General features: G+C 37.2%; 2 pseudogenes; both read left to right on the top strand.

The window, feature by feature from the left end:
* Nucleotides 1-711: 711 nt before the first annotated feature.
* Nucleotides 712-1,823, top strand: LOC149417196 (uncharacterized; annotated as a pseudogene).
* A 1,836-nt stretch (nucleotides 1,824-3,659) lies between these two features.
* LOC149417195 (uncharacterized) lies at nucleotides 3,660-14,190 on the top strand (annotated as a pseudogene).
* The last annotated feature ends 6,462 nt before the right edge of the window (nucleotides 14,191-20,652 follow it).

Below are 20,652 nucleotides of genomic sequence, written 5' to 3'. Positions count from 1 at the left end.
TATTTTTATAAATGTTTCTATTTTTCGTTAATACGCCTTAATTTTAAGAAATAACATGAGTTTCACACAAAAAAAATCTGTTGGACTGATAATTATATTGTATACAGATATAACACATTTTTTGTATACGATGTCAAGACTTTTGTCGACATAAAATAATCCTAGCTCAAAATACATGTTGGTAATTCGGTAAAATAGTCCTTGTCAAGGAAAAAAGCCAATTGGGATATATCGACGATTTTCTGTTAAAATTGGGTCTTTGCCTGGTTTCGGTATAAATATGTAAAGAAAATTATAATTTTCTTTAATTCAAGGCAATGCCAAGCTTGTCTCGTCATTGTGGCTGTGTTTGTCGTGGACTGTCACTGGCTGGATGTGCGCCACAGTACCTACACAGTCGACTCGATATTTCGTAATTTATGGTGACAGTAAAAATAATCTATGGGTTGTGACATGACAGATTGATGGAAATAATTTGTAATTGCTATCGTGATTGTGATTAAGGAATTGACATAAAATTAATAACATTAAATGTCGTTTCCTACATTACAGGTAATGTTTTGTTATTGGATGCTTTTCTGTATGTAACTCTTGTGAGATTAACAAAATAAACCTTTTCTTTCATTACAGAGAAACTCAATTGTGTTTTCATTGACTGTCATTCAAATCACAAGGAAAATATCATTATAAAACGACATTTCTTGTCGCAATATGGAAAAGTTGAAGCTTACATTTCAATCAAAACCAACAACAGACGGAAAGTCTTATTTTATTGCCATAACCTCAATTGTTACACAAGATGACAAAGTTTTCCTGATTCCTGAAGAATGTCAAGCAGCATCACTCCACAAACCTATCTACACCTCTAAGGCTTATGCTACAGAAAAAAATCGTTAAAAAAAGACACCAACCAGAAGTGTATGGATAAAAATGACAGAAGATATTTCACAAACATATGTGGATGAGGATAAAAACATGAATTTTCAGGACCAATTTCTAGAGGAAATTACCAAAGAACAAGTGTCTATTGCCAATAACAGGAGTTCAGAAGACCCTATAGTGAAAATTTTGGAAAAATTAGTAAAAAATCAGCAGAAAAACGAAAAACAAAGCATGAAAAAGTTAGCTGACAGGTTTGTACTTGAAAAATTTAATGGAAAAAATATATGTGCATGTCACTGGATGGAAGTATTTGAAACAGAATGTGCAAGGTTTGACATTACTAAGGACGAAAAAAAAATTGAAATCTTCAGATTATTTTTGGCAAATCATGTACAGATTGGTATTCGTCCATGATGATAAAGCTTAGTTTACAATCAGAGTGGTTAGATTGGAAATCAAACTTTCTGCAAACCTATGGTGATAAAGGTTGGACTGCTAGCAGGTATGCTTTATCTTTCAAGTATCAATCAGGATCATTATTAGAATATGCGGTTAAAAAAGAAAGACTTTTACTTGAAGTAAGAAAAACAATTGATCAGGGGACTTAAACCGATATAATTGCTGCCGGTTTACCAGATGATATAACAGATAGAATCAACAAGGATGAGATTATAGAAACAAAAGACTTGTTTAATGAACTTGGCAAATTAAAACATTTAGTTTCGAAGAAAAAGTATATGAGAAAGAAAGATGATACTAAGCCGTTGAAAGAAAAATGTAGCATTTGTGAAAAAATAAATAAAGGTGTGCGCTATCACTCAGAAGATTTATGTTGGTTCAGAACAAAGAATAATAATAATGAAAATGATAAGAGGAAAATAAAGCACATTAATAATTCAGAATTAGAATGCGAACTGCAATGTGAGCACCAAAAAAACTAATAGTGCCGCCATTAATTAAAGTAAAGTTAGTGTTAAATAAAAATGTTGAAGTATTTGGAATCTATGACTCGGGCTCTAATGTGTCATTGATAAACTCAAGGTTATTGAAGATAAACAATGAAAAAACAGGTTATTCGAACAATACTTACTTAAAAACAATTAATGGCGTTAAAAGGGCAATTGGTATGATATCACTGGATGTAAGTATTATTAACATTGAAAAAAATATAGATATTTTTGTAATAGACAAAGAAAATTTTGATTACGATTTTTTAATTGGACTTGATTGCATACAAAAATTTAGCTTAATTCAACATGAAAACTTAGAAATCAGTCAGAAAGCTCCAACACAAATAAATGAAATAGTTTCTAATCAAACCCAATCTAATAATTTAATAAACTTCAATGAAAATTTTACAAAAAAAAACTTCATTACTTATATAAATCATCTAGACTTTGATCAACAAAAAGTGATTGATGAATTAATAGTGAAGAATAAATCTGTATTTGCAAAGGCCAAATATGACATTGGAAAGGTAAAAGATTATGAAGCACACATTGATTTGTTAGTGGAAAAATATTGCAATAAAAGACCGTATCGTTGCACAATCGAAGATAAAAAAGAGATTGAAAAACAGATTTCAATATTACTAGAAAAAAATATAATAGAAGAATCATATAGTCCATTTGCAGCTCCAGTTACATTGGCTTATAAAAAAGATGAAAACAAAAAATCTAGATTGTGCATAGATTTCAGAGATTTAAATAAAATTGTTGTCCCTCAATCACAGCCGTTCCCGCTTATTGAAGACCTGATGGTAAAAACAAGAGATTGTAAGTTTTTCTCAACACTAGACTTGAACTCAGCATTTTGGTCAATTCTTCTGCGAGTCACAGACAGGCACAAAACTGCTTTCGTCACTCAAGAAGGACATTACCAATGGTCATGTTTGCCATTCGGCTTAAAAACTGCACCAGCAATATTTTAGAGGATAATGTGTAACATAATACGGAAACACAAACTCGGAGATTTCACAGTAAATTACATAGATGACATCCTGGTTTTTTCAAAAACTTTCTCAGATCATGTCAAACATCTAACACAGCTGTTTCAAGCGATTGAAAGTGAAGGCTTAAGACTGAAGTTTACAAAATGCACGTTCGCAGCTGACTCGGTTAAATATTTGCGTCACATAATACAAAATAATTCAGTTAGACCTCTGAAAGATAACTTGATATCAATAAGAAACTTTCCGACCCCAAAAAAAAAAAACTTTTACCATAAATATGTGCCAAAAATAGCAATGAAATTGGATCCGTTGCATATTCTTTTGAGGAAAGGTCAAACCTTTGATTGGACTATGGCATGCCAAGAGTCATTTGATAAGATGAAACAAATTTTATGTTCTCAACCAATATTAACCATATTTGACCCGAACTTGCCTATACATGTATACACAGATGCTAGTATACTAGGAGTGGGAGCTATCCTAAAACAGCCACAAAAAAACAATGAGGAAAAACCAGTAGCTTGCTTCTCAAAGAAATTGAATGAAGTTCAAAAAAGGAAGAAAGCTATATATCTGGAATGCCTAGCTATCAAAGAATGTATTAAATATTGGCAACATCTATTGAAAGGTAAGAAATTTACTGTTTTTTCAGATCACAAGCCATTAGAGAATATGAATATAAAATCAAGAACTGATGAAGACTTAGGAGATCTAACATACTACCTATCACAATATGATTTTCAAATTAAATATTCTCCAGGTAAATACAATATTGAAGCTGATTGCCTAAGCAGAAACCCAGTCTTAAAACCAGATGAGAACCAAGATGAGCAATTAAAAGTTATCAACTTAATAATATAAGAAGATATCTTAAAAGATCAGGTGAAAAATGAAAAGATACAGTGCAGAAGAGATAAATTGATATCGAAGAATAATGTTTATTAAAAAAAAGTAAAAAAAGAGAAAAAATAATTCTATCAGAAAAATTCAGCATAGTATTTATCAAAAATGTTCATACAGACCTAGGTCACATAGGAATTAAAAAAATGCAAAAAATGATAAGCTCGTTGTACACAGCAGAAAATATGACAAACAATATAAAGAGAACCTGTGAAAGTTGTTTAGTATGTTTAAAGAACAAATTAAGAGGTCAAAACAAATATGGATTGATGTCCCACTTGGGTCCCGCAACAAAACCTTTTGAAATATGTTCCATTGATACAATAGGCGGTTTTGGGGGTTCACGGTCAACAAAGAGATACTTGCACTTGCTATCAGACCATTTTACGAGGTTTGCATATATTTTGACATCAAGAACTCAAAATACCAATGATTTTATCAAACTCGTAAATTCCACAGAAACTAATGACATCGGCATGATACTCTCAGACCAATACCCGGGTCTCAATTCTAGAGAATTCAAAAAAATTTTGGATGAAAAAAATATTCCAATAATTTTTACTGCAGTAAACTCACCTTTCTCAAATGGATTAAATGAAAGATTGAACCAAACACTGGTCAATAAAATTAGATGCAAAATTAACGAAAATGACACAAAAGTAGCTTGGACAACTATAGCACATAATTGTGTAAAAATCTATAATGAAACGGAGCACACTGTCACAGGATATGCGCCACAGTACCTACTTAACGGCACAGATGTTACGATTTTGCCAAATGAGTTAAAACTTAAGAAGACCGACATCAGTTTGATGCAAGACAGAAAAAAAGCTCTGGAAAATACTATGAAGTCACATAATTACAACAAGATAATTTACGATAAAAGCAGGAGACACTTCAACTTCAACGTTGGTGATATTGTTTTTGTGGAGAATTGAAACAAACTTAATAGGAAGAAGCTAGACGAATTGAGAATTGGACCCTACAAAATTATAGAAAAAATATCGAACTCAATTTACAAGATAAACACTGGTCGACAAAAATCAGAATCAAATTTTTTCCACATCTCAAAGTTAACTCCAGTACCTGCATTAATGAACCAAAAAGAGGATACTTAATAGGTTGGGGTTTATTGTCTTCCCTAGGGGGGGAGATGTAAAGAAAATTATAATTTTCTTTAATTCAAGGCAATGCCGAGCTTTTCTCGTCACTGTGGCTGTGTGTGTCGTGGACTGTCACTGGCTGGATGTGCGCCACAGTACCTACACAGTCGACTCGATATTTTGTAATTTAAGGTGACATAGTAAAAATAATCTATGGGTTGTGACATGACAGATTGATGGAAATAATTTGTAATTGCTATCGTGATTGTGATTGGAATTGACATAAATTTTAATAACATTAAATGTCGTTTCTTTCATTACAGGTAATGTTTTGTTACTGAATGCTTTTCTGTATGTAACTCTTGTGAGATTAACAAAATAAACCTCTTCTTTCATTACAGAGAAACTCAATTGTGTTTTAATTGACTGTCATTCAAATCACAAGGAAAATATCATTATAAATATATTATGTTAGCTTGTTTAAATTCTTTTGAAGTCTAAGGAATGCATTACAGATTGCTGTTATTGCGCAGATGCCTACTATCGGGAGGCTTTAAGTACTTTGTTTGAAATGACGTCATAATCGGCTCCTTTTTTATTTTAAGTAAAGCGATTGTTTTTTTCGTGACCAAGCTAACCGCTTAAAAAAACGTAGCTGAACCATAGGTAATACAGGTTTATAGTAATAATTTCACTTTGAAACTGACGTAAGTATAAGAAATACGGCCATATTGCTTTTAAGAGAAACATCCAAATTCCAGAAAAATGAATGATAATTATAAGCTGTCAATAGAGAAACAATATGTCAAATCTAAATTTGCTCACTTTTGTAGTCAGGACGTTTGCTGGAACTGACTCAGCGCTGATTTCGTGGTTAGCACAAGGTAGCCAGAAGGTCCTTCTCTTCTTTCGGAACACATAGGAATTCACGAATTCAATTAAGATCATTAAAACTGATTACACAATATATTTTTGTGGTTTTTTTTATTTTTAAATTTACCCAAGTTATCGGCGTCTAGTTGTGGTTTTTCCAGTATTCGGATAATTACAGCTGACTTCAGTGTTTCAGGAAAGTCACCCGTGCTGAAGGAATTACAAATAACGTGAATTGGGAATGGGACTAAAACAATGGTTCAGTCTGTAGGTTAATTTTTATTTATTTATTTTTCGCGTGAAATGTTTTTGAGCAAGGATCCACTCATCTCTTGATGTTACAGAAGAATTTTTGTTCAATGGGGCCTCTCTAATTTCCGCATAATTCTCTTCTGGTTTCGACATTTATCGTCAAAGCCGTCCAAATTTTTCGTTTCTTTGATTTTACTAGGGCATATTTATTTAACAGAAATAAAAGCGTGTTATCATTAGTCTTGACAAGTTCAATTGCATTTCAAACAACCTTTCTGCGGGTTTGTTTGATTCATATAAAATTCCACTGACAAAAACCGAACTACTAAGAATGCTGTCAGACATGACTTTCCATATCTATAGAATAAGTAATTATAATTACACAGCAGAACTTGTTTAAAAATAAACTGTTTTTATAAACCCAATAATAATATTATTGTATATATAAAAAATAAAAAAATAAAATGGAGTTCTACAAATTAAACTTAATAACAATAAATAGAATAAGTAAGTTAGCATATATCTCACTCTTAGATATGAGTGCATCGTTTGACACTATTGATCATGACTTCCTCATTAAGTAAATAAAATGAGTCATTATTTTTGATAGTAATTTTGTACTGTCGTACTTGTAGCCGGCGGCATGGTATTATTAAATTAATGTGAGCTTCCAAAAAAACTCTAAATTTTATACAAACCTCTTCTTGAGTCAACTATTAGAAGTACCTAATAATTGCCATGGATTTTTTCAATTCTTTACTCACCCAGGTGGAAGCTGCTCGCGCGGCTTCTGTACATTTGGACCTGATTGGTAAACTGCCCTTAAAGTTGGCAGCTAAAATTTTTCGACTGTTGGACGATAGTTCCTTGTCGGCAGCTTCCAGTGTGAACGAATCTTGGAAGAAAGTCACTACTTGTGACAGGGTTCTAAGAACCAGACTGCGCAGGCTGAGTTCTTGTAGGAATTCAGGTCCTAGGCGTTTTAGGCGATTTATCAGAATCGAGGATTCCAAATCTGTTCTGCCTGCCACCAATGCATTTAAGTGTGCAAGAAGATCTGATGTTTTGGATCTATGTCGACCTTTGAAGCGTGTGAGGCTTGACGGCATATCATCAATGATGAAGTTATTTGACAACAAATTGTTGTTCTTTTGCTTACTTTTCCCGTACATTATATATGACAAAATATACCATTTTTATGACTTATGTAACAATTCTCTTTATTACATGTTCAAAATACACATACAATTTCCCAATTACGATTATATTAATTTTATGATTCATGTAACAGATCTTTCTTTTAACTTATTATATATATATTTTATAAACTTATTTTTATAAATGTTTCTATTTTTCGTTAATACGCCTTAATTTTAAGAAATAACATGAGTTTCACACAAAAAAATTCTGTTGGACTGATAATTTTATTGTGTACAGATATAACACATTTTTTGTATACGATGTTAAGACTTTTGTCGACATAAAATAATCCTAGCTCAAAATCCATGTTGGTAATTCGGTAAAATAGTCCTTGTCAAGGAAGAAAGCCAATTGGGATATATCGACGATTTTCTGTTAAAATTGGGTCTTCGCCTGGTTTCGATATAAATATATTATGTTAGCTTGTTTAAATTCTTTTTGAAGTCTAAGGAATGCATTACAGATTGCTGTTATTGCGCAGATGCCTACTATCGGGAGGCTTTAAGTACTTTGTTTGAAATGACGTCACGACCGGCTACTTTTTTATTTTAAGTAAAGCGATTGTTTTTTATTTATTTTGATTAGGTTTTCTTCAAAAAGTCTTACTATTGAGGTGTATTCTGTTGCTGTGAGCGCCAAGTGTAATAAGGCTAATTACGTTGCTGGCTGGAATTTTCAGAAAATTTGGAAATACCAGATTTGATGAGTAAGTTTTGAGAACTCATTGAGAATATGAAAGAAAACTATTCTTTTTCGTGACCAAGCTAACCGCCTTAAAAAACGTAGCTGAACCATAGGTAATAGTGGTTTATAGTAAGAATTTCACTTTGAAACTGACGTAAGTATAAGAAATACGGCAATATTGCGTGGAAGAGAAACTTCCAAATTCCAGAAAAATGAATGATAATTATAAGCTGTCAATAAAGAAACAATATGTCAAATCTAAATTTGCTCACTGTTGTAGTCAGGACGTTTGCTGGAACTGACTCAGGGCTGATTTCGTGGTTAGCACAAGGTAGCCAGAAGGTCCTTCTCTTCTTTCGGAACACATAAGAATTCACGAGTTCAATTAAGATCATTAAAACTGATTACACAATATATTTTTGTGGTTTTTTTTATTTTTAAATTAACCCAAGTTATCGGCGTCTAGTTTTGGTTTTTTTAGTATTCGTATAATTACAGCTGACTTCAGTGTTTCAGGAAAGTCACCCGTGCTGAAGGAATTACAAATAACGTGAATTGGGAATGGAGCTCAAACAATGGTTCAGTCTGTAGGTCAATTCGTAGTTTATTTATTTTACTCGTGAAATGTTTTTGAGCAAGGATCCACTCATCTCTTGATGTTACAGAAGAATTTATGTTCAATGGGGCCTCTCTAATTTCCGCATAATTCTCCTCTGGTTTCGACATTTATCGTCAAAGCCGTCCGAATTTTTCGTTTCTTTGATGTTACTAGGGCATATTTATTTAACAGAAATAAAAGCGTGTTATCATTAGTCTTGACAAGTTCTATTGCATTTCAAACAACCTTTCTGCGGGTTTGATTGATTCATATAAAATTCCACTGACAAAAACCGAACTACTAAGCATGCTGTCAGACATAACTTTCCATATCTATAGAATAAGTAAGTTAGCATATATCTCACCCTTAGATATGAGTGCATCGTTTGACACTATCGATCATGACTTCCTCATTAAGTTAATAAAATTTTTATTTTATTTTTTTTTATTTTATTTTAGCGACTATATAAAATAATTGTTACATACAAAATATAATGGTGAAATTAAATATAAAATATTGTATTTCTTAGTCCTCCTCACTAGGGGGTCCTGTGCCGAGGCGGACTAAAGTTATTTAAATATGGTTTATTTGTCTTCTATGTCGTTTTTAGTGTCTTCTATGTCGTTTTTAGTGTCTTCTATATCGTTTTTAGTGTTTTCATTAGGGTTTTTTCATTGACCTCTTTCAGCCATATTTTTATTAATGATTTGTATTCATTAGGATTTTTTATTAGTTTTATGTCTTGGGGAAGGATGTTATGGAGTTTTGTTGCAAAGTATGTATAGTTTCTTTGTCCGAATGTGGTTTTATAACTTGGAATATTTTTTATATCATTTTTGTTCGATCTAGTGTTATGCATACACAGTCTAGTAGAGGATTTGTTATTTTTGAAGAGCTTCAATAATATATTTTTGGCATATATTTGCTGTACATTTGGTACGTCAAAGGAATTGAATATTTCAATTGAAGGCGTTCTAATTGGTACTTTCAATATGGTCTTTATGATTCGTTTTTGAATCGTATTCAGGTTGTGTAGGTACGTATGTGTAGCAGATCCCCATCCTATGATTCCATATTCAATTCGAGAATGACATAATGCGTAGTAGACCTTTTTCATATCCTTTTTATTTAATACGTTTCTTAGATTTTTAAAGAAATATATAAGGCTTGTGAGTTTTTCCGTAATACCTTTGATGTGTAGGTCCCATCTAAGATTTTCGTCGATTATTACTCCGAGATATTTTATGTATTGTGTTTTTTCGATGACGGGGAAGTAACATTGTATATTATTTCCATGGCATTCGTGTAGTTTTAGTTCTAGTGATTTTATTGATTGGCTCCTTGCGTTTATTGAAAATGTTATTTATTTTGTTTTGCTTATATTAAGGGTAAGCGAGTTGATTTTAAACCAATTTTGAAGTGCACTAAGCCCCTTTTCAGCCTCATTAAATGTATCCGTCCAATTTTCTTCTTGAAATAATAAAACAGTATCATCAGCAAAACTGATTATGTTTCCTTTAATGGTAAGGTTAGTTAAATCGTTGATATAGATAATGAATAGGATCGGTCCCAGTACACTTCCTTGAGGGACGCCATAGTTTAAAGATAGTAGTTTGCTCTTTTGTTTGCCAATTTGTACTTGTTGTTCTCGCCCTGTTATATATGACTCTAATAAGTTCATTGTTGTTTCGGCCATTCCTATTTTTTTTAGCTTAGTTAGTAATATTTTATGGTCTATTGTGTCAAAAGCTTTTTGAAGATCTATGAATAAAGCCAAACACTTTTTTCCTTCATCTATGTTTTTTATGGCTATGCTTGTTAGATTTTCTATGGCATCATTGGTGCTTAGATTTTCCCTAAAGCCATATTGGGATGGTGATAATAATTTGTTTTGTTCAAGAAAATGAACAATTTGTTTCTTCATTACAGTTTCCAAGATTTTTGAAAAGGAGCTTAAGAGACTTATGGGTCGGTAGTTATATATATCCTTTTTGTTACCACTTTTATGTATAGGTATAACTGTTGCTTTTTTAAGGCATGAAGGGAATACATTTGTAGATATAGACAGATTGACCAAGTATGTCAAAGGGAAGGTCAGTTCATTTTGGAGTTGTTTTATTGTTTTATTTGAGTTTATATCATTTCCCGATGATTTATTAACATTGAGGGATACAATTGCGTTTCTGATTTCAATATTGGTTACATTAGTTAACTTTAATTTATCTATCTGGTTCATACTTTCCTTTTCTTCTGGTAAAATGCTTGTTTTTGGATGTCTGATTTGCTTTGCCAATTTTGACCCTATATTTGAAAAAAAATTCGTTTACGTATTCGAGAATTTTGTCCGGATGTTTTTCGAAAGAGATTTGGGTATTTTCAATTGTTAGTTCATCTATGCTTTTGTTATGGGATGATTTTGCACTTGTAATTTCATTAATGATCTTCCATAATTTGCGTGGGTCATTGTTACATTCGTCTATTTTTTTCTTATAATAATTTTCTTTGACATTGCGTACAACATTTTTGCAAATATTTCTGTATCTTTTATAATATCGTTGTATAAAAATATCACAAGGATTTAAACTAACTTTCCTGTGTAGTTCATCTCTTTTTCTAATGCAATTTATAACGCTTTGGGTTATCCATGGTTTAAGATGTTGATTTTTATGTGAAATCTTTTTTTCTATTGATTTGGTATTTGACATGATGGTATGAGTTATATATTCAATGAATTTACTCCAGGCACTATTTGTATCAAGGTTCTCCAGTAGGTTTATCCAGTTTGTATTTAGTAATTGTTGTTTTACTTCATTCCATATGGTTTCTGTCTTCTGCACGATAATTGGGTAGGGCTGCGATCTTTGTATTTTCTTTTTTGTAATAGATAAAATTGTTGTATAGTGGTCGGTTATAGTAGAGGTGAATATGATAGAGTTGGTTGGTTTAACAGTCTTACTGAATATGTGGTCGATGCAAGATTTGCTGTCATTTGTAACACGCGTAGGTTTATTTATCAAACTTTCAAGTCCGTGGGCAGCCAGTGTTTGCAGATAATCAGTTCTATTTGGATGACCGTTTTCTAGTATGTCAATATTTATATCTCCGATGAGGAAGACATTTTTTTTGTTTTTTAGAAGATTGAGTTCATTAGAAAGCGTTTCAAGAAACTGATTAATATTAGTTGTAGCTGGTGATCGATACAGAGCTAATATAGTGGTTTCATCACCCACTTTGATTTTCAAACAGTTTGCATTTGGGAATTTTATTTCATTGACTTCAGTTTTAGTGTCATCTTTAATGTACACTATCACACCATCATTTTTTGTGTAATTCAAATTGGTTGCATATGAGGTGTAATTATTAATATGTAAGGGTGAATATTTATCCTTTATCCAGCACTCAGTGAGGATAATTATATCAAGATTAATTTTTAGATTCTTAATTAGTATTTGAAGTTCATCGAAGTTTTTGTTGATACTTCGTATATTTTTATTTAATATATTAAAATTGTTTTTAAGAGTTAGCAGTTCATCTGGTTTGTTTGTAGTTATTGTTTCCTTATCCATGTTCTCAGTAGGTATTTCAGTTTGGTGTGTTCAAGTAAGTGATTTGTTATATTAATTTATCGAGGTCGTCCAGATGATTTACGTACAAAATTTTTTGATCATGACCTTTACGAACCATTATTTTCCCATTTTTGATCCAAACAAATTCATAATTTTTTTCTTTGGCTAGTTGCTTTGCTTTCCAAAGCAACTCTTTTTTGTAGGGACTTATTACTTCACCTATGTACACTTTTTCGTTTGTCAAATCCTTTAGTAAATTAAGGTCCATTTCTCTTTTTTTAGATAGAAGGATTTCTTTTAGTTTAATTTCTGTAAATTTTACTAGGATTTTTGGCGGAGCATTAAGTCTTCGGTCTGTAGTTCTGGTCACATTGTTTATATCAGCGTGTTTGATTTGAACTCCAGCTGCAGATGCGACTTTTTTTATAATTTCCTCCAGTTGTTCACCACTTTTTTGTGGAATTCCTGCAATTTCTAGGTAGTGCAGATTTGATGTATATTCAATTTCATCTAGTCTTAGTTCCATTTTTTTTATTGTAGCGTTTTTTCCCACTTGCTCTTTTTTTATATTTTCAAGTTCGTTTTGGATTGATTTATTTTTGTTATTATTTGTATCCAATTTTTTAATAATTTTGTCATATTGAGCACTTATGTACTCAATACTTTTTATAGGTTCCGTATTCTGACATTCAATTTTTTGAATTATATCCTTTTTTAAAGAATCAAACTTTTTGTCGATATAATCAAAAAATTTATCCATAGTTTGTTTGTCCTCTTTATCAAGGTTTGATTTATTGCTACGTGTTTGGGTATTAGACATTTTGTTCACAGTTTACAAGAAAGTTGGGTTCAAAAATGCCCCCACTTCAATTCAAATTCAAAATATTGTCTCTGGTTTCAGTGACATCCAGAACAATATTTCATTAGGTTTAAGTCTATGGCTTTAAATGTCACTTGTCACGCAAATAAGATTTTGTTTTTAGAATCACTGTTATAGTAGATGTGTTCACACTTTGATCATTTAATAATCGGAAAACGATCCACTTTTTGAATGTGATACAATTAGTTTTTGTATGAAAATCACAATGTAGATAACGATTTTTAAAACTTTTTGTAGGACGAAAAATTTGCTTGCTTAGTTGAAAACTTCATAGAAGAATACTCATTATTCAGAATGAGTCATTATTTTTGATAGTAATTTTGTACTGCCGTACTTGTAGCCGGCGGCATGGTATTATTAAATTAATATGAGATTCCAAAAAAACTCTAAATTTTATACAGATAGAATGATAGATCATAGATAGATTGATTGAGTTAGAGACTGTTTTTTTTGGTTTGTGATACAACCACAAAAGCGTTTTTGTCTGGCTTGTGTACTCAGCCAAGCCCCGCTACTTTTGCCGGCCGGAGAAATCCCGCCGGCCCCCTGAGCAGGCGCTCGCGCCCCCAACTGCCTTTCTCAAGGCATCACTTTTCTACGCAAAACACTCAACTTACGAAGATCCACGCTGGCCCCCACAAACCGCTTGCAAGCACCCGAGACGTGCTCCCTTTTTAAGAGGAGGCACCGACTTCCACAAGTCAAGCTGTTCCCGACGAGGATGCTCCCCGCTGACCACGAGGACTCCCCGGTCGTGGTACCACCCGGCGCTCACCAAATTGCGCTTCGCACTAAGACCGGGACCGTGCGCCTTACGATCCCCGCACCACAGCCCCGCCCCGAGGACCCAAGGAACCGGAGACTATCCACCACCACGGCTCCTACGACGCCCGACGCCACCGAGATGACGGAGCCCGCAGCAGGCCCCTCTTGGGCAACAGGACCCAGTCCTGCCCCCACGCGCCCCCCGATAGGCCCAGCGTTGGCCTACGTGGCGCCCCCGAGCCGATGGAGACGGCTGCCCCCCAGAATGGAGGCTGGACGAGGCCGTCCAACCCCGTGAAGAGGCCCATGTCCCCACGGGGACCACAACCGCTCCAGTGTGGCAACCGATTTGAAGAGCTGCCTGAGGTAAGCGAAGGCGCTGGCGCGCCGCGTATAAAGCGTGCCAATACTAATCATACTTTCTCCCCCGCAGGTGCTGGCAGGAGAGACCGCGTTCCCCCGGTGGTGATGACCCTAGGGAACATGACGCATTCCCAGATAACAGCCTCGGTCCAAGGACATCTGGGGGCTGGTAAACTTTTCTCTTTTAGGTGCAACAGGGGTGGAACGGCCAACATCTTCGTGCGCACGATGGAGGACCATCGCGCCCTCACCAATGGACTGCGAGCGGAGGCTCGCGGCTTCCACACATTCACGGCCGAAGCCGAAAAAATGAAAAAGGCCGTGATCAAGGGCCTGCCGCTCGTTGAAGTGGAAGAAATCATGGCAGATATGGAATCACAAGGATTCCCAGCAGTGAAGGTGGTTAAGATGACCGCCTCAATTGAGTATCCCTTATACTTACGCACACTTCAATAAGGAAGTCAATATGGGACAGCTGCGTGCGGCCGTCAAATATCTGTGCCACTGCCGCATTCGCCTCCAGAAGCACAGGAGCAATCACCTACAGCACGGCACCCAGTGCTACAGGTGCCAAGACTTCGGGCATGGGTCTCGAAACTGTTCGCACACAGCAAGGTGTGTTAAATGCTTACTGGAGCATGCTTCGGCAGAATGCCCCAAGAAGACAAGAGATGAGCCCGCCGCATGCTGCAACTGCTCAGGCCCGCATCCCGCCAACTACAGAGGCTGCCCCAAGCGGGTAGCGTACGTCGCCTCCATACAGCAGCGACCTGCCAGAAGGGCCCAACGCCCACCGGTAGAACAGAACCCGAGCAGACCACCTCCTCAGCCGAGGACGGATGGACGCACATGGGCCAACGTAGCCGGAGACACCGCCCCCGCCCAACAGCAGCACGAGCCCGTGCCGCCCCCACAGCCCCGCCCCCAGCCCCGCCCACAGAATGAGAAAAATGTTAAGACAATATCTCCATTGCGCACATTAGACGAGCTGTCATTGGACCACCTGCCCGTGAGCTTTACTATAGGCGGCACAACTTCAAGGACCCCCAGAAAACAGCGCAATTAAAAGGATGCAAACTGGGAAGGATTCAAAAAAGAAGTCAACGAACGAATTCATCTCACTTCGGGAACTCTGCGCTCGCCACAAGAAATCGACGCAGCTACAAGCACTCTCACAGAGATTCTTCAAACAGCACAAGATACACACATTCCTCTAAAAGAAATACACCCATACACGATCAAGCTTCCCGAGTACGTTCTATCGCTCATCAAGGAGAAAAATCGCCTGCGACGCATGTTTCACCGCACACGCGACGAATACTTCAAGACAGCTTATAACTGCCTGCAGAGGGAAATCAAGACCGAAATCGCAGAACTCAAGCGCGAACTTTGGGACAAAAAAGTCGCATCACTCACGCCGAAGGATAATTCCCTATGGAAAATGGCCAGCGCGCTTAGACATAAAGATTTCACAATCCCCCCGCTACAGAAATTGAACGGCCCCGGGACGGCGCTTTCGCTACAAGAAAAAGCTGAAACACTCGCCGACGGGTTCGAGAGAGCCTACGCCGCTACAGACGGCCTTTCCGACCCGGCTACAGACCGGATCGTAGCTGACTCTCTACGAGACTTGAGGGAAGCAAAGCAGACAAACGCTGAAGATATTCACTTTGCTACGCCAAGCGAGATTGCTGTCACAATCAGGCGATTGAGAACAAACAAGGCGCCGGGAAGCGATCAAATTCACAACATTTTACTCAAACATCTCCCTCAAAAAGCCATCATCTACACAACAAAATTGTTCAATGCCTGCCTCATGACGGAGCATTTTCCCCAGATTTGGAAATCGGCGACCGTGCTGCCTTTCGCAAAGCCGAATAAAGATAGAACGCAGCCGACAAGTTACCGGCCGATTAGCCTATTATCTACGCTGAGCAAGGTATTTGAACAAATTATACTCAACAGGCTTGTACCACACCACGACGACAACAAAACGTTGCCAGACGAGCAGTTCGGCTTCAGAAAGAGGCACTCCACGACCCATCAACTCACCAGAGTAGCGGAATACATCGCAAGAAAATTTAACGAACATCGCTTCACCGCTGCTGCGCTCATCGACCTAGAGAAGGCATTCGACACCGTATGGATAGACGGGCTCGTGCATAAGCTGCACCGCACTAACACGCCCATATACCTAACGAGACTGATACAGGAATACCTAAAGAATAGATCGTTCAGAGTGCTCATAAGGAACGTGCTATCTTCAATGCGTGAGATTCCAAAAGGCGTGCCGCAAGGAAGTTTACTTGGACCATTTCTCTTCATTCTGTTCACCTACGATTTCCCCCGAGACGAGAGATGCAATCTGTCTATCTACGCAGATGACGTCAAACTATACGTTTCCTCGCTGAAAGCGAATATGGCCGCTATTTACCTACAGAGGGCGCTCGACGCGCTCGTAGAATACTACAAAAAATGGCGCCTGAAACTGAACGAGGCGAAAACTGAAGCCATCATGTTCACGAGAAAACGTGTAAACAGAACACCTGACTTTAACATCGAAATGGGAGGACACAGCATAGAATGGAAAGATGAAGTGACATATCTGGGCCTGACCATGGACTCCCACCTCAACTGGAAATCTCACCAAGCGAAGATGCACACGCGCACGCGACAAGCGATCGGCATGATGAAGCCAATTTTCAATAGACGCAGTCCGCTTCTTCCCAAAACCAAACTCCTCGTCTACTACTCTCTTATGCGATTCCCGTATGGAGCAGCATCTCACACACAGACCACAAGAATCTACAGACACTTCAAAATCTCTGCATTAAAATCACATACAACATGAGACTCAGAACAAACTTGAAGAGATTACACGAACGAGAACAAATTCCAACTCTATACGAATTCACACACAGACTGACTGAACGCTTTTACAAATCACTCACACTTAGTAAAAATCCACTAATACGAGACATAGGACAATACAATGCTCCGAGCGACCTGACATTCAGATACACACATAGACTACCTAAACACATCATCATGGACCATGACCTCATATGGTACATACCAGAATTAGACGCGGACGAATAGCGAGCAGTGGGTATTTCCTAAACTCCCGACTTTCTTCCCAAATATATAATGTTTATATATCTATTTATATATTTATATAATATTTTATAATTTGTATATATATGTATGTTTATTTTCTATCTTCCCATAAGTATATATTAACATAAAAACAGACACACACACACACATCTCAAAAATGCAGGACATCATATACCGATGTTACTGAAGGCCGCAAACTTTTCAAGTTGACGTTCGGCCGCTCCTCCCTGGGTAAGGTTTTCTGCGATTTTCCTTACTCCCAACGGCAAATGCGGAAGGATTCCAACAAAAGGGCGCAGCCGAAATTTCCTCCCCCCCATTCCTAACACAACACAAACAGACACGTATGTAGTATATGGCCGCTGTAGGTCGCCGCTGGTGCTGATGCTGGATGATGATACATGCAATTTTAGTAGGGTTTTTAGGTAACATATTTTTTCCCTACCGAGAAAATACAAGGCCTCTAAGTCTATAAAAGCCAGGTAATATTTAAATAAACCCATATGAGGTAAAAATTGTGATGCGCATATGACGCCGTTCTATTTGTATAAAGAAAATTAACTTTAAATTCAATAAATTTAAATGATTCACCACTTCATGGAATATAAGAATCTAGAAAATGAAAAAAAAAAAAAAAAAATTATACAAACCTCTTCTTGAGTCAACTATTAGAAGTACTTAATAATTGCCATGGATTTCAATTCATTACTCACCCAGGTGGAAGCTGCTCGCGTGGCTTCTGTCAATTTGGACCTGATAAGTAAACTGCCCTTAAAGTTGGCAGCTAAAATTTTTCGACTGTTGGACGATAGTTCCTTGTCGGCAGCTTCCAGTGTGAACGAATCTTGGAAGAAAGTCACTACTTGTGACAGGGTTCTAAGAACCAGACTGCGCAGGCTGAGTTTTTGTAGGAATCCAGGTCCTAGGAGTTTTAGGCGATTTATCAGAATCGAGGATTCCAAATCTGTTCTGCCTGCCACCAATGCATTTAAGTGTGCAAGAAGATCTGATGTTTTGGATCTATGTCGACCTTTGAAGCGTGTGAGGCTTGACGGCATATCATCAATGATGAAGTGATTTGACAATAAATTGTTGTTCTTTTGTTTACTTTTCCCGTACATTATAAATGACAAAATATACCATTTTTATGACTTATGTAACAATTTATTTTATCACATGTTCAAAATACACATTCAAGTTTTCAATTACTATTAAATTAATTTTATGATTCATGTAACAGGTCTTTCTTTTAACTTATTATATATTTATTGTATAAACTTATTTTTATAAATGTTTCTATTTTTCGTTAATACGCCTTAATTTTAAGAAATAACATGAGTTTCACACAAAAAAAATTCTTTTGGACTGACAATTTTATTGTGTACAGATATAACACATTTTTTGTATACGATGTTAAGAATTTTGTCGACATAAAATAATCCTAGCTCAAAATCCATGTTGGTAATTCGGTAAAATAGTCCTTGTCAAGGAAAAAAGCTAATTGGGATATATCGACGATTTTCTGTTAAAATTGGGTCTTTGCCTGGTTTCGGTATAAATATATTTTGTTAGCTTGTTTAAATTCTTTTTGAAGTCTAAGGAATGCATTACAGATTGTTGTTATTGCGCAGATGCCTACTATCGGGAGGCTTTAAGTACTTTGTTTGAAATGACGACATGACCGGCTACTTTTTTATTTTAGGTAAAACGATTGTTTTTTTTTATTTTGACTAAGTTTACTTCGAAAAGTCTTACTATTGAGGTGTATTCTGTTGCTGTGAGCGCCAAGTGTAATAAGGCTAATTACGTTGCTGGCTGGAATTTTCAGAAAATTTGGAAATACCAGATTTGATGAGTAAGTTTTGAGAACTCATTGACAACCGTCCAACCCCGTGAAGTGACCTATGTCCCCACGGGGACCACAACCGCTCCAGTGTGGCAACCGATTCCAAGAGTTGCCCGAGGTAAGCGAAGGCGCCGGCGCGCCGCGTATTAAGCGTGCCAATACTAATTCATCTTTCTCCCCCGCATGTACCGGCAGGAGAGACCGCGTTCCCCCGGTTGTGATGACCCTGAGGAACATGACACACGCGCAAATTACAGCCACGGTCCAAGGACATCTGGGGGCTGGTAAGCTCTTTACTTTTAAATACAACAGGGGCGGCACGGCCAACATCTTCGTGCGCTCGATAGAGGGCCATCGCGCCCTTACCAACGGGCTGCGAGCGGAGGCTCGCGGCTTTCACACGTTCACGGCCGAAGCCGAAAAAATGAAAAAGGCAGTAATCAAGGGGCTGCCGCTCGTAGAAGTAGAAGACATCGAGGCGGACCTGGAATCGCAGGAATTCCCAGCTGTGAAGGTGGTTAAGATTTTTTTTTTTTTTTTTTTTTTTTTTTTTTTATTGGATAATGGCGCCCGACAGACCTACTCACTACTCGCAGCACTCTAGATATCTGAGTACATTGGATATCGTACTCGAGAAAAATTTTAAGATAATATCTCCACTGCGCACGCTAGACGAGCTGTCATCGGACCACCTGCTCGTGAGCTTCACTATAGGCGGCACAACTTCAAGGACTCCCAGAAAACATCGCGATTATAAGGATGCGGACTGGGAAAGATTAAAAAAAAAAGTCAACGAACGAATTCATCTCACTTCGCGAACTCTGCGCTCGCCACAAGAAATCGACGCAGCTACAAGCACTCTCACAGAGATTCTTCAAACAGCACAAGACACACACATTCTCTCAAAGAAGTACATTCATACACGATCAAGCTTCCCGAACACGTCTTATCGCTCATCAAGGACGAAAATTGCCTGCGACGCATGTACCACCGCACGCGTGACGAATACTTCAAGACAGCGTACAACTGCCTGCAGAGGGAAATCAACACCGAAATCGCAGAACTCAAGCGCGAACTTTGAGACAAAAAAGTCGCGTCGCTCACGCCGAAGGATAATTCCCTATAGAAAATGGCTAGCGCGCTGAGACATAAAGATTTCACAATCCCCCCGCTATCGAAATTGAACGGCTCAGGGACGGCGCTCTCGCTACAAGAAAACGCAGACACACTCGCCGATGGGTTCGAGAGAGCCTACGCCGCTACAGACGGCCTTTCCGACCCGGCTACAGACCGGATCGTAGCTGACTCTCTACGAGACTTGAGGGAAGCAGAGCAGACAAACGCTGAAGATATTCATTTTGCTACGCCGAACGAGATTGCGGTCACAATCAAGCGACTCAGAACGAACAAGGCGCCGGGAAGAGATCAAATTCACAACATTCTACTCAAACATCTCCCTCAAAAAGCCATCATCTACACAGAAAAATTGTTCAATGCATGCCTCATAACCGGGCATTTTCCCCAGATTTGGAAATCGGCGACCGTGCTGCCTTTCGCAAAGCCAAATAAAGATAGAACGCAGCCGACAAGTTACCGGCCGATAAGCCTATTATCTACGCTGAGCAAGGTATTTGAACAAATTATACTCAACAGGCTTGTCCCACACCACGAC

Source organism: Hesperophylax consimilis, chromosome 15, assembly GCF_061612785.1.
Source record: "Hesperophylax consimilis isolate HC1 chromosome 15, BYU_Hcon_1.0, whole genome shotgun sequence".
Taxonomy (NCBI): Eukaryota; Metazoa; Arthropoda; class Insecta; order Trichoptera; family Limnephilidae; genus Hesperophylax; species Hesperophylax consimilis.
This window is presented reverse-complemented; position numbering and strand designations above follow the sequence as displayed.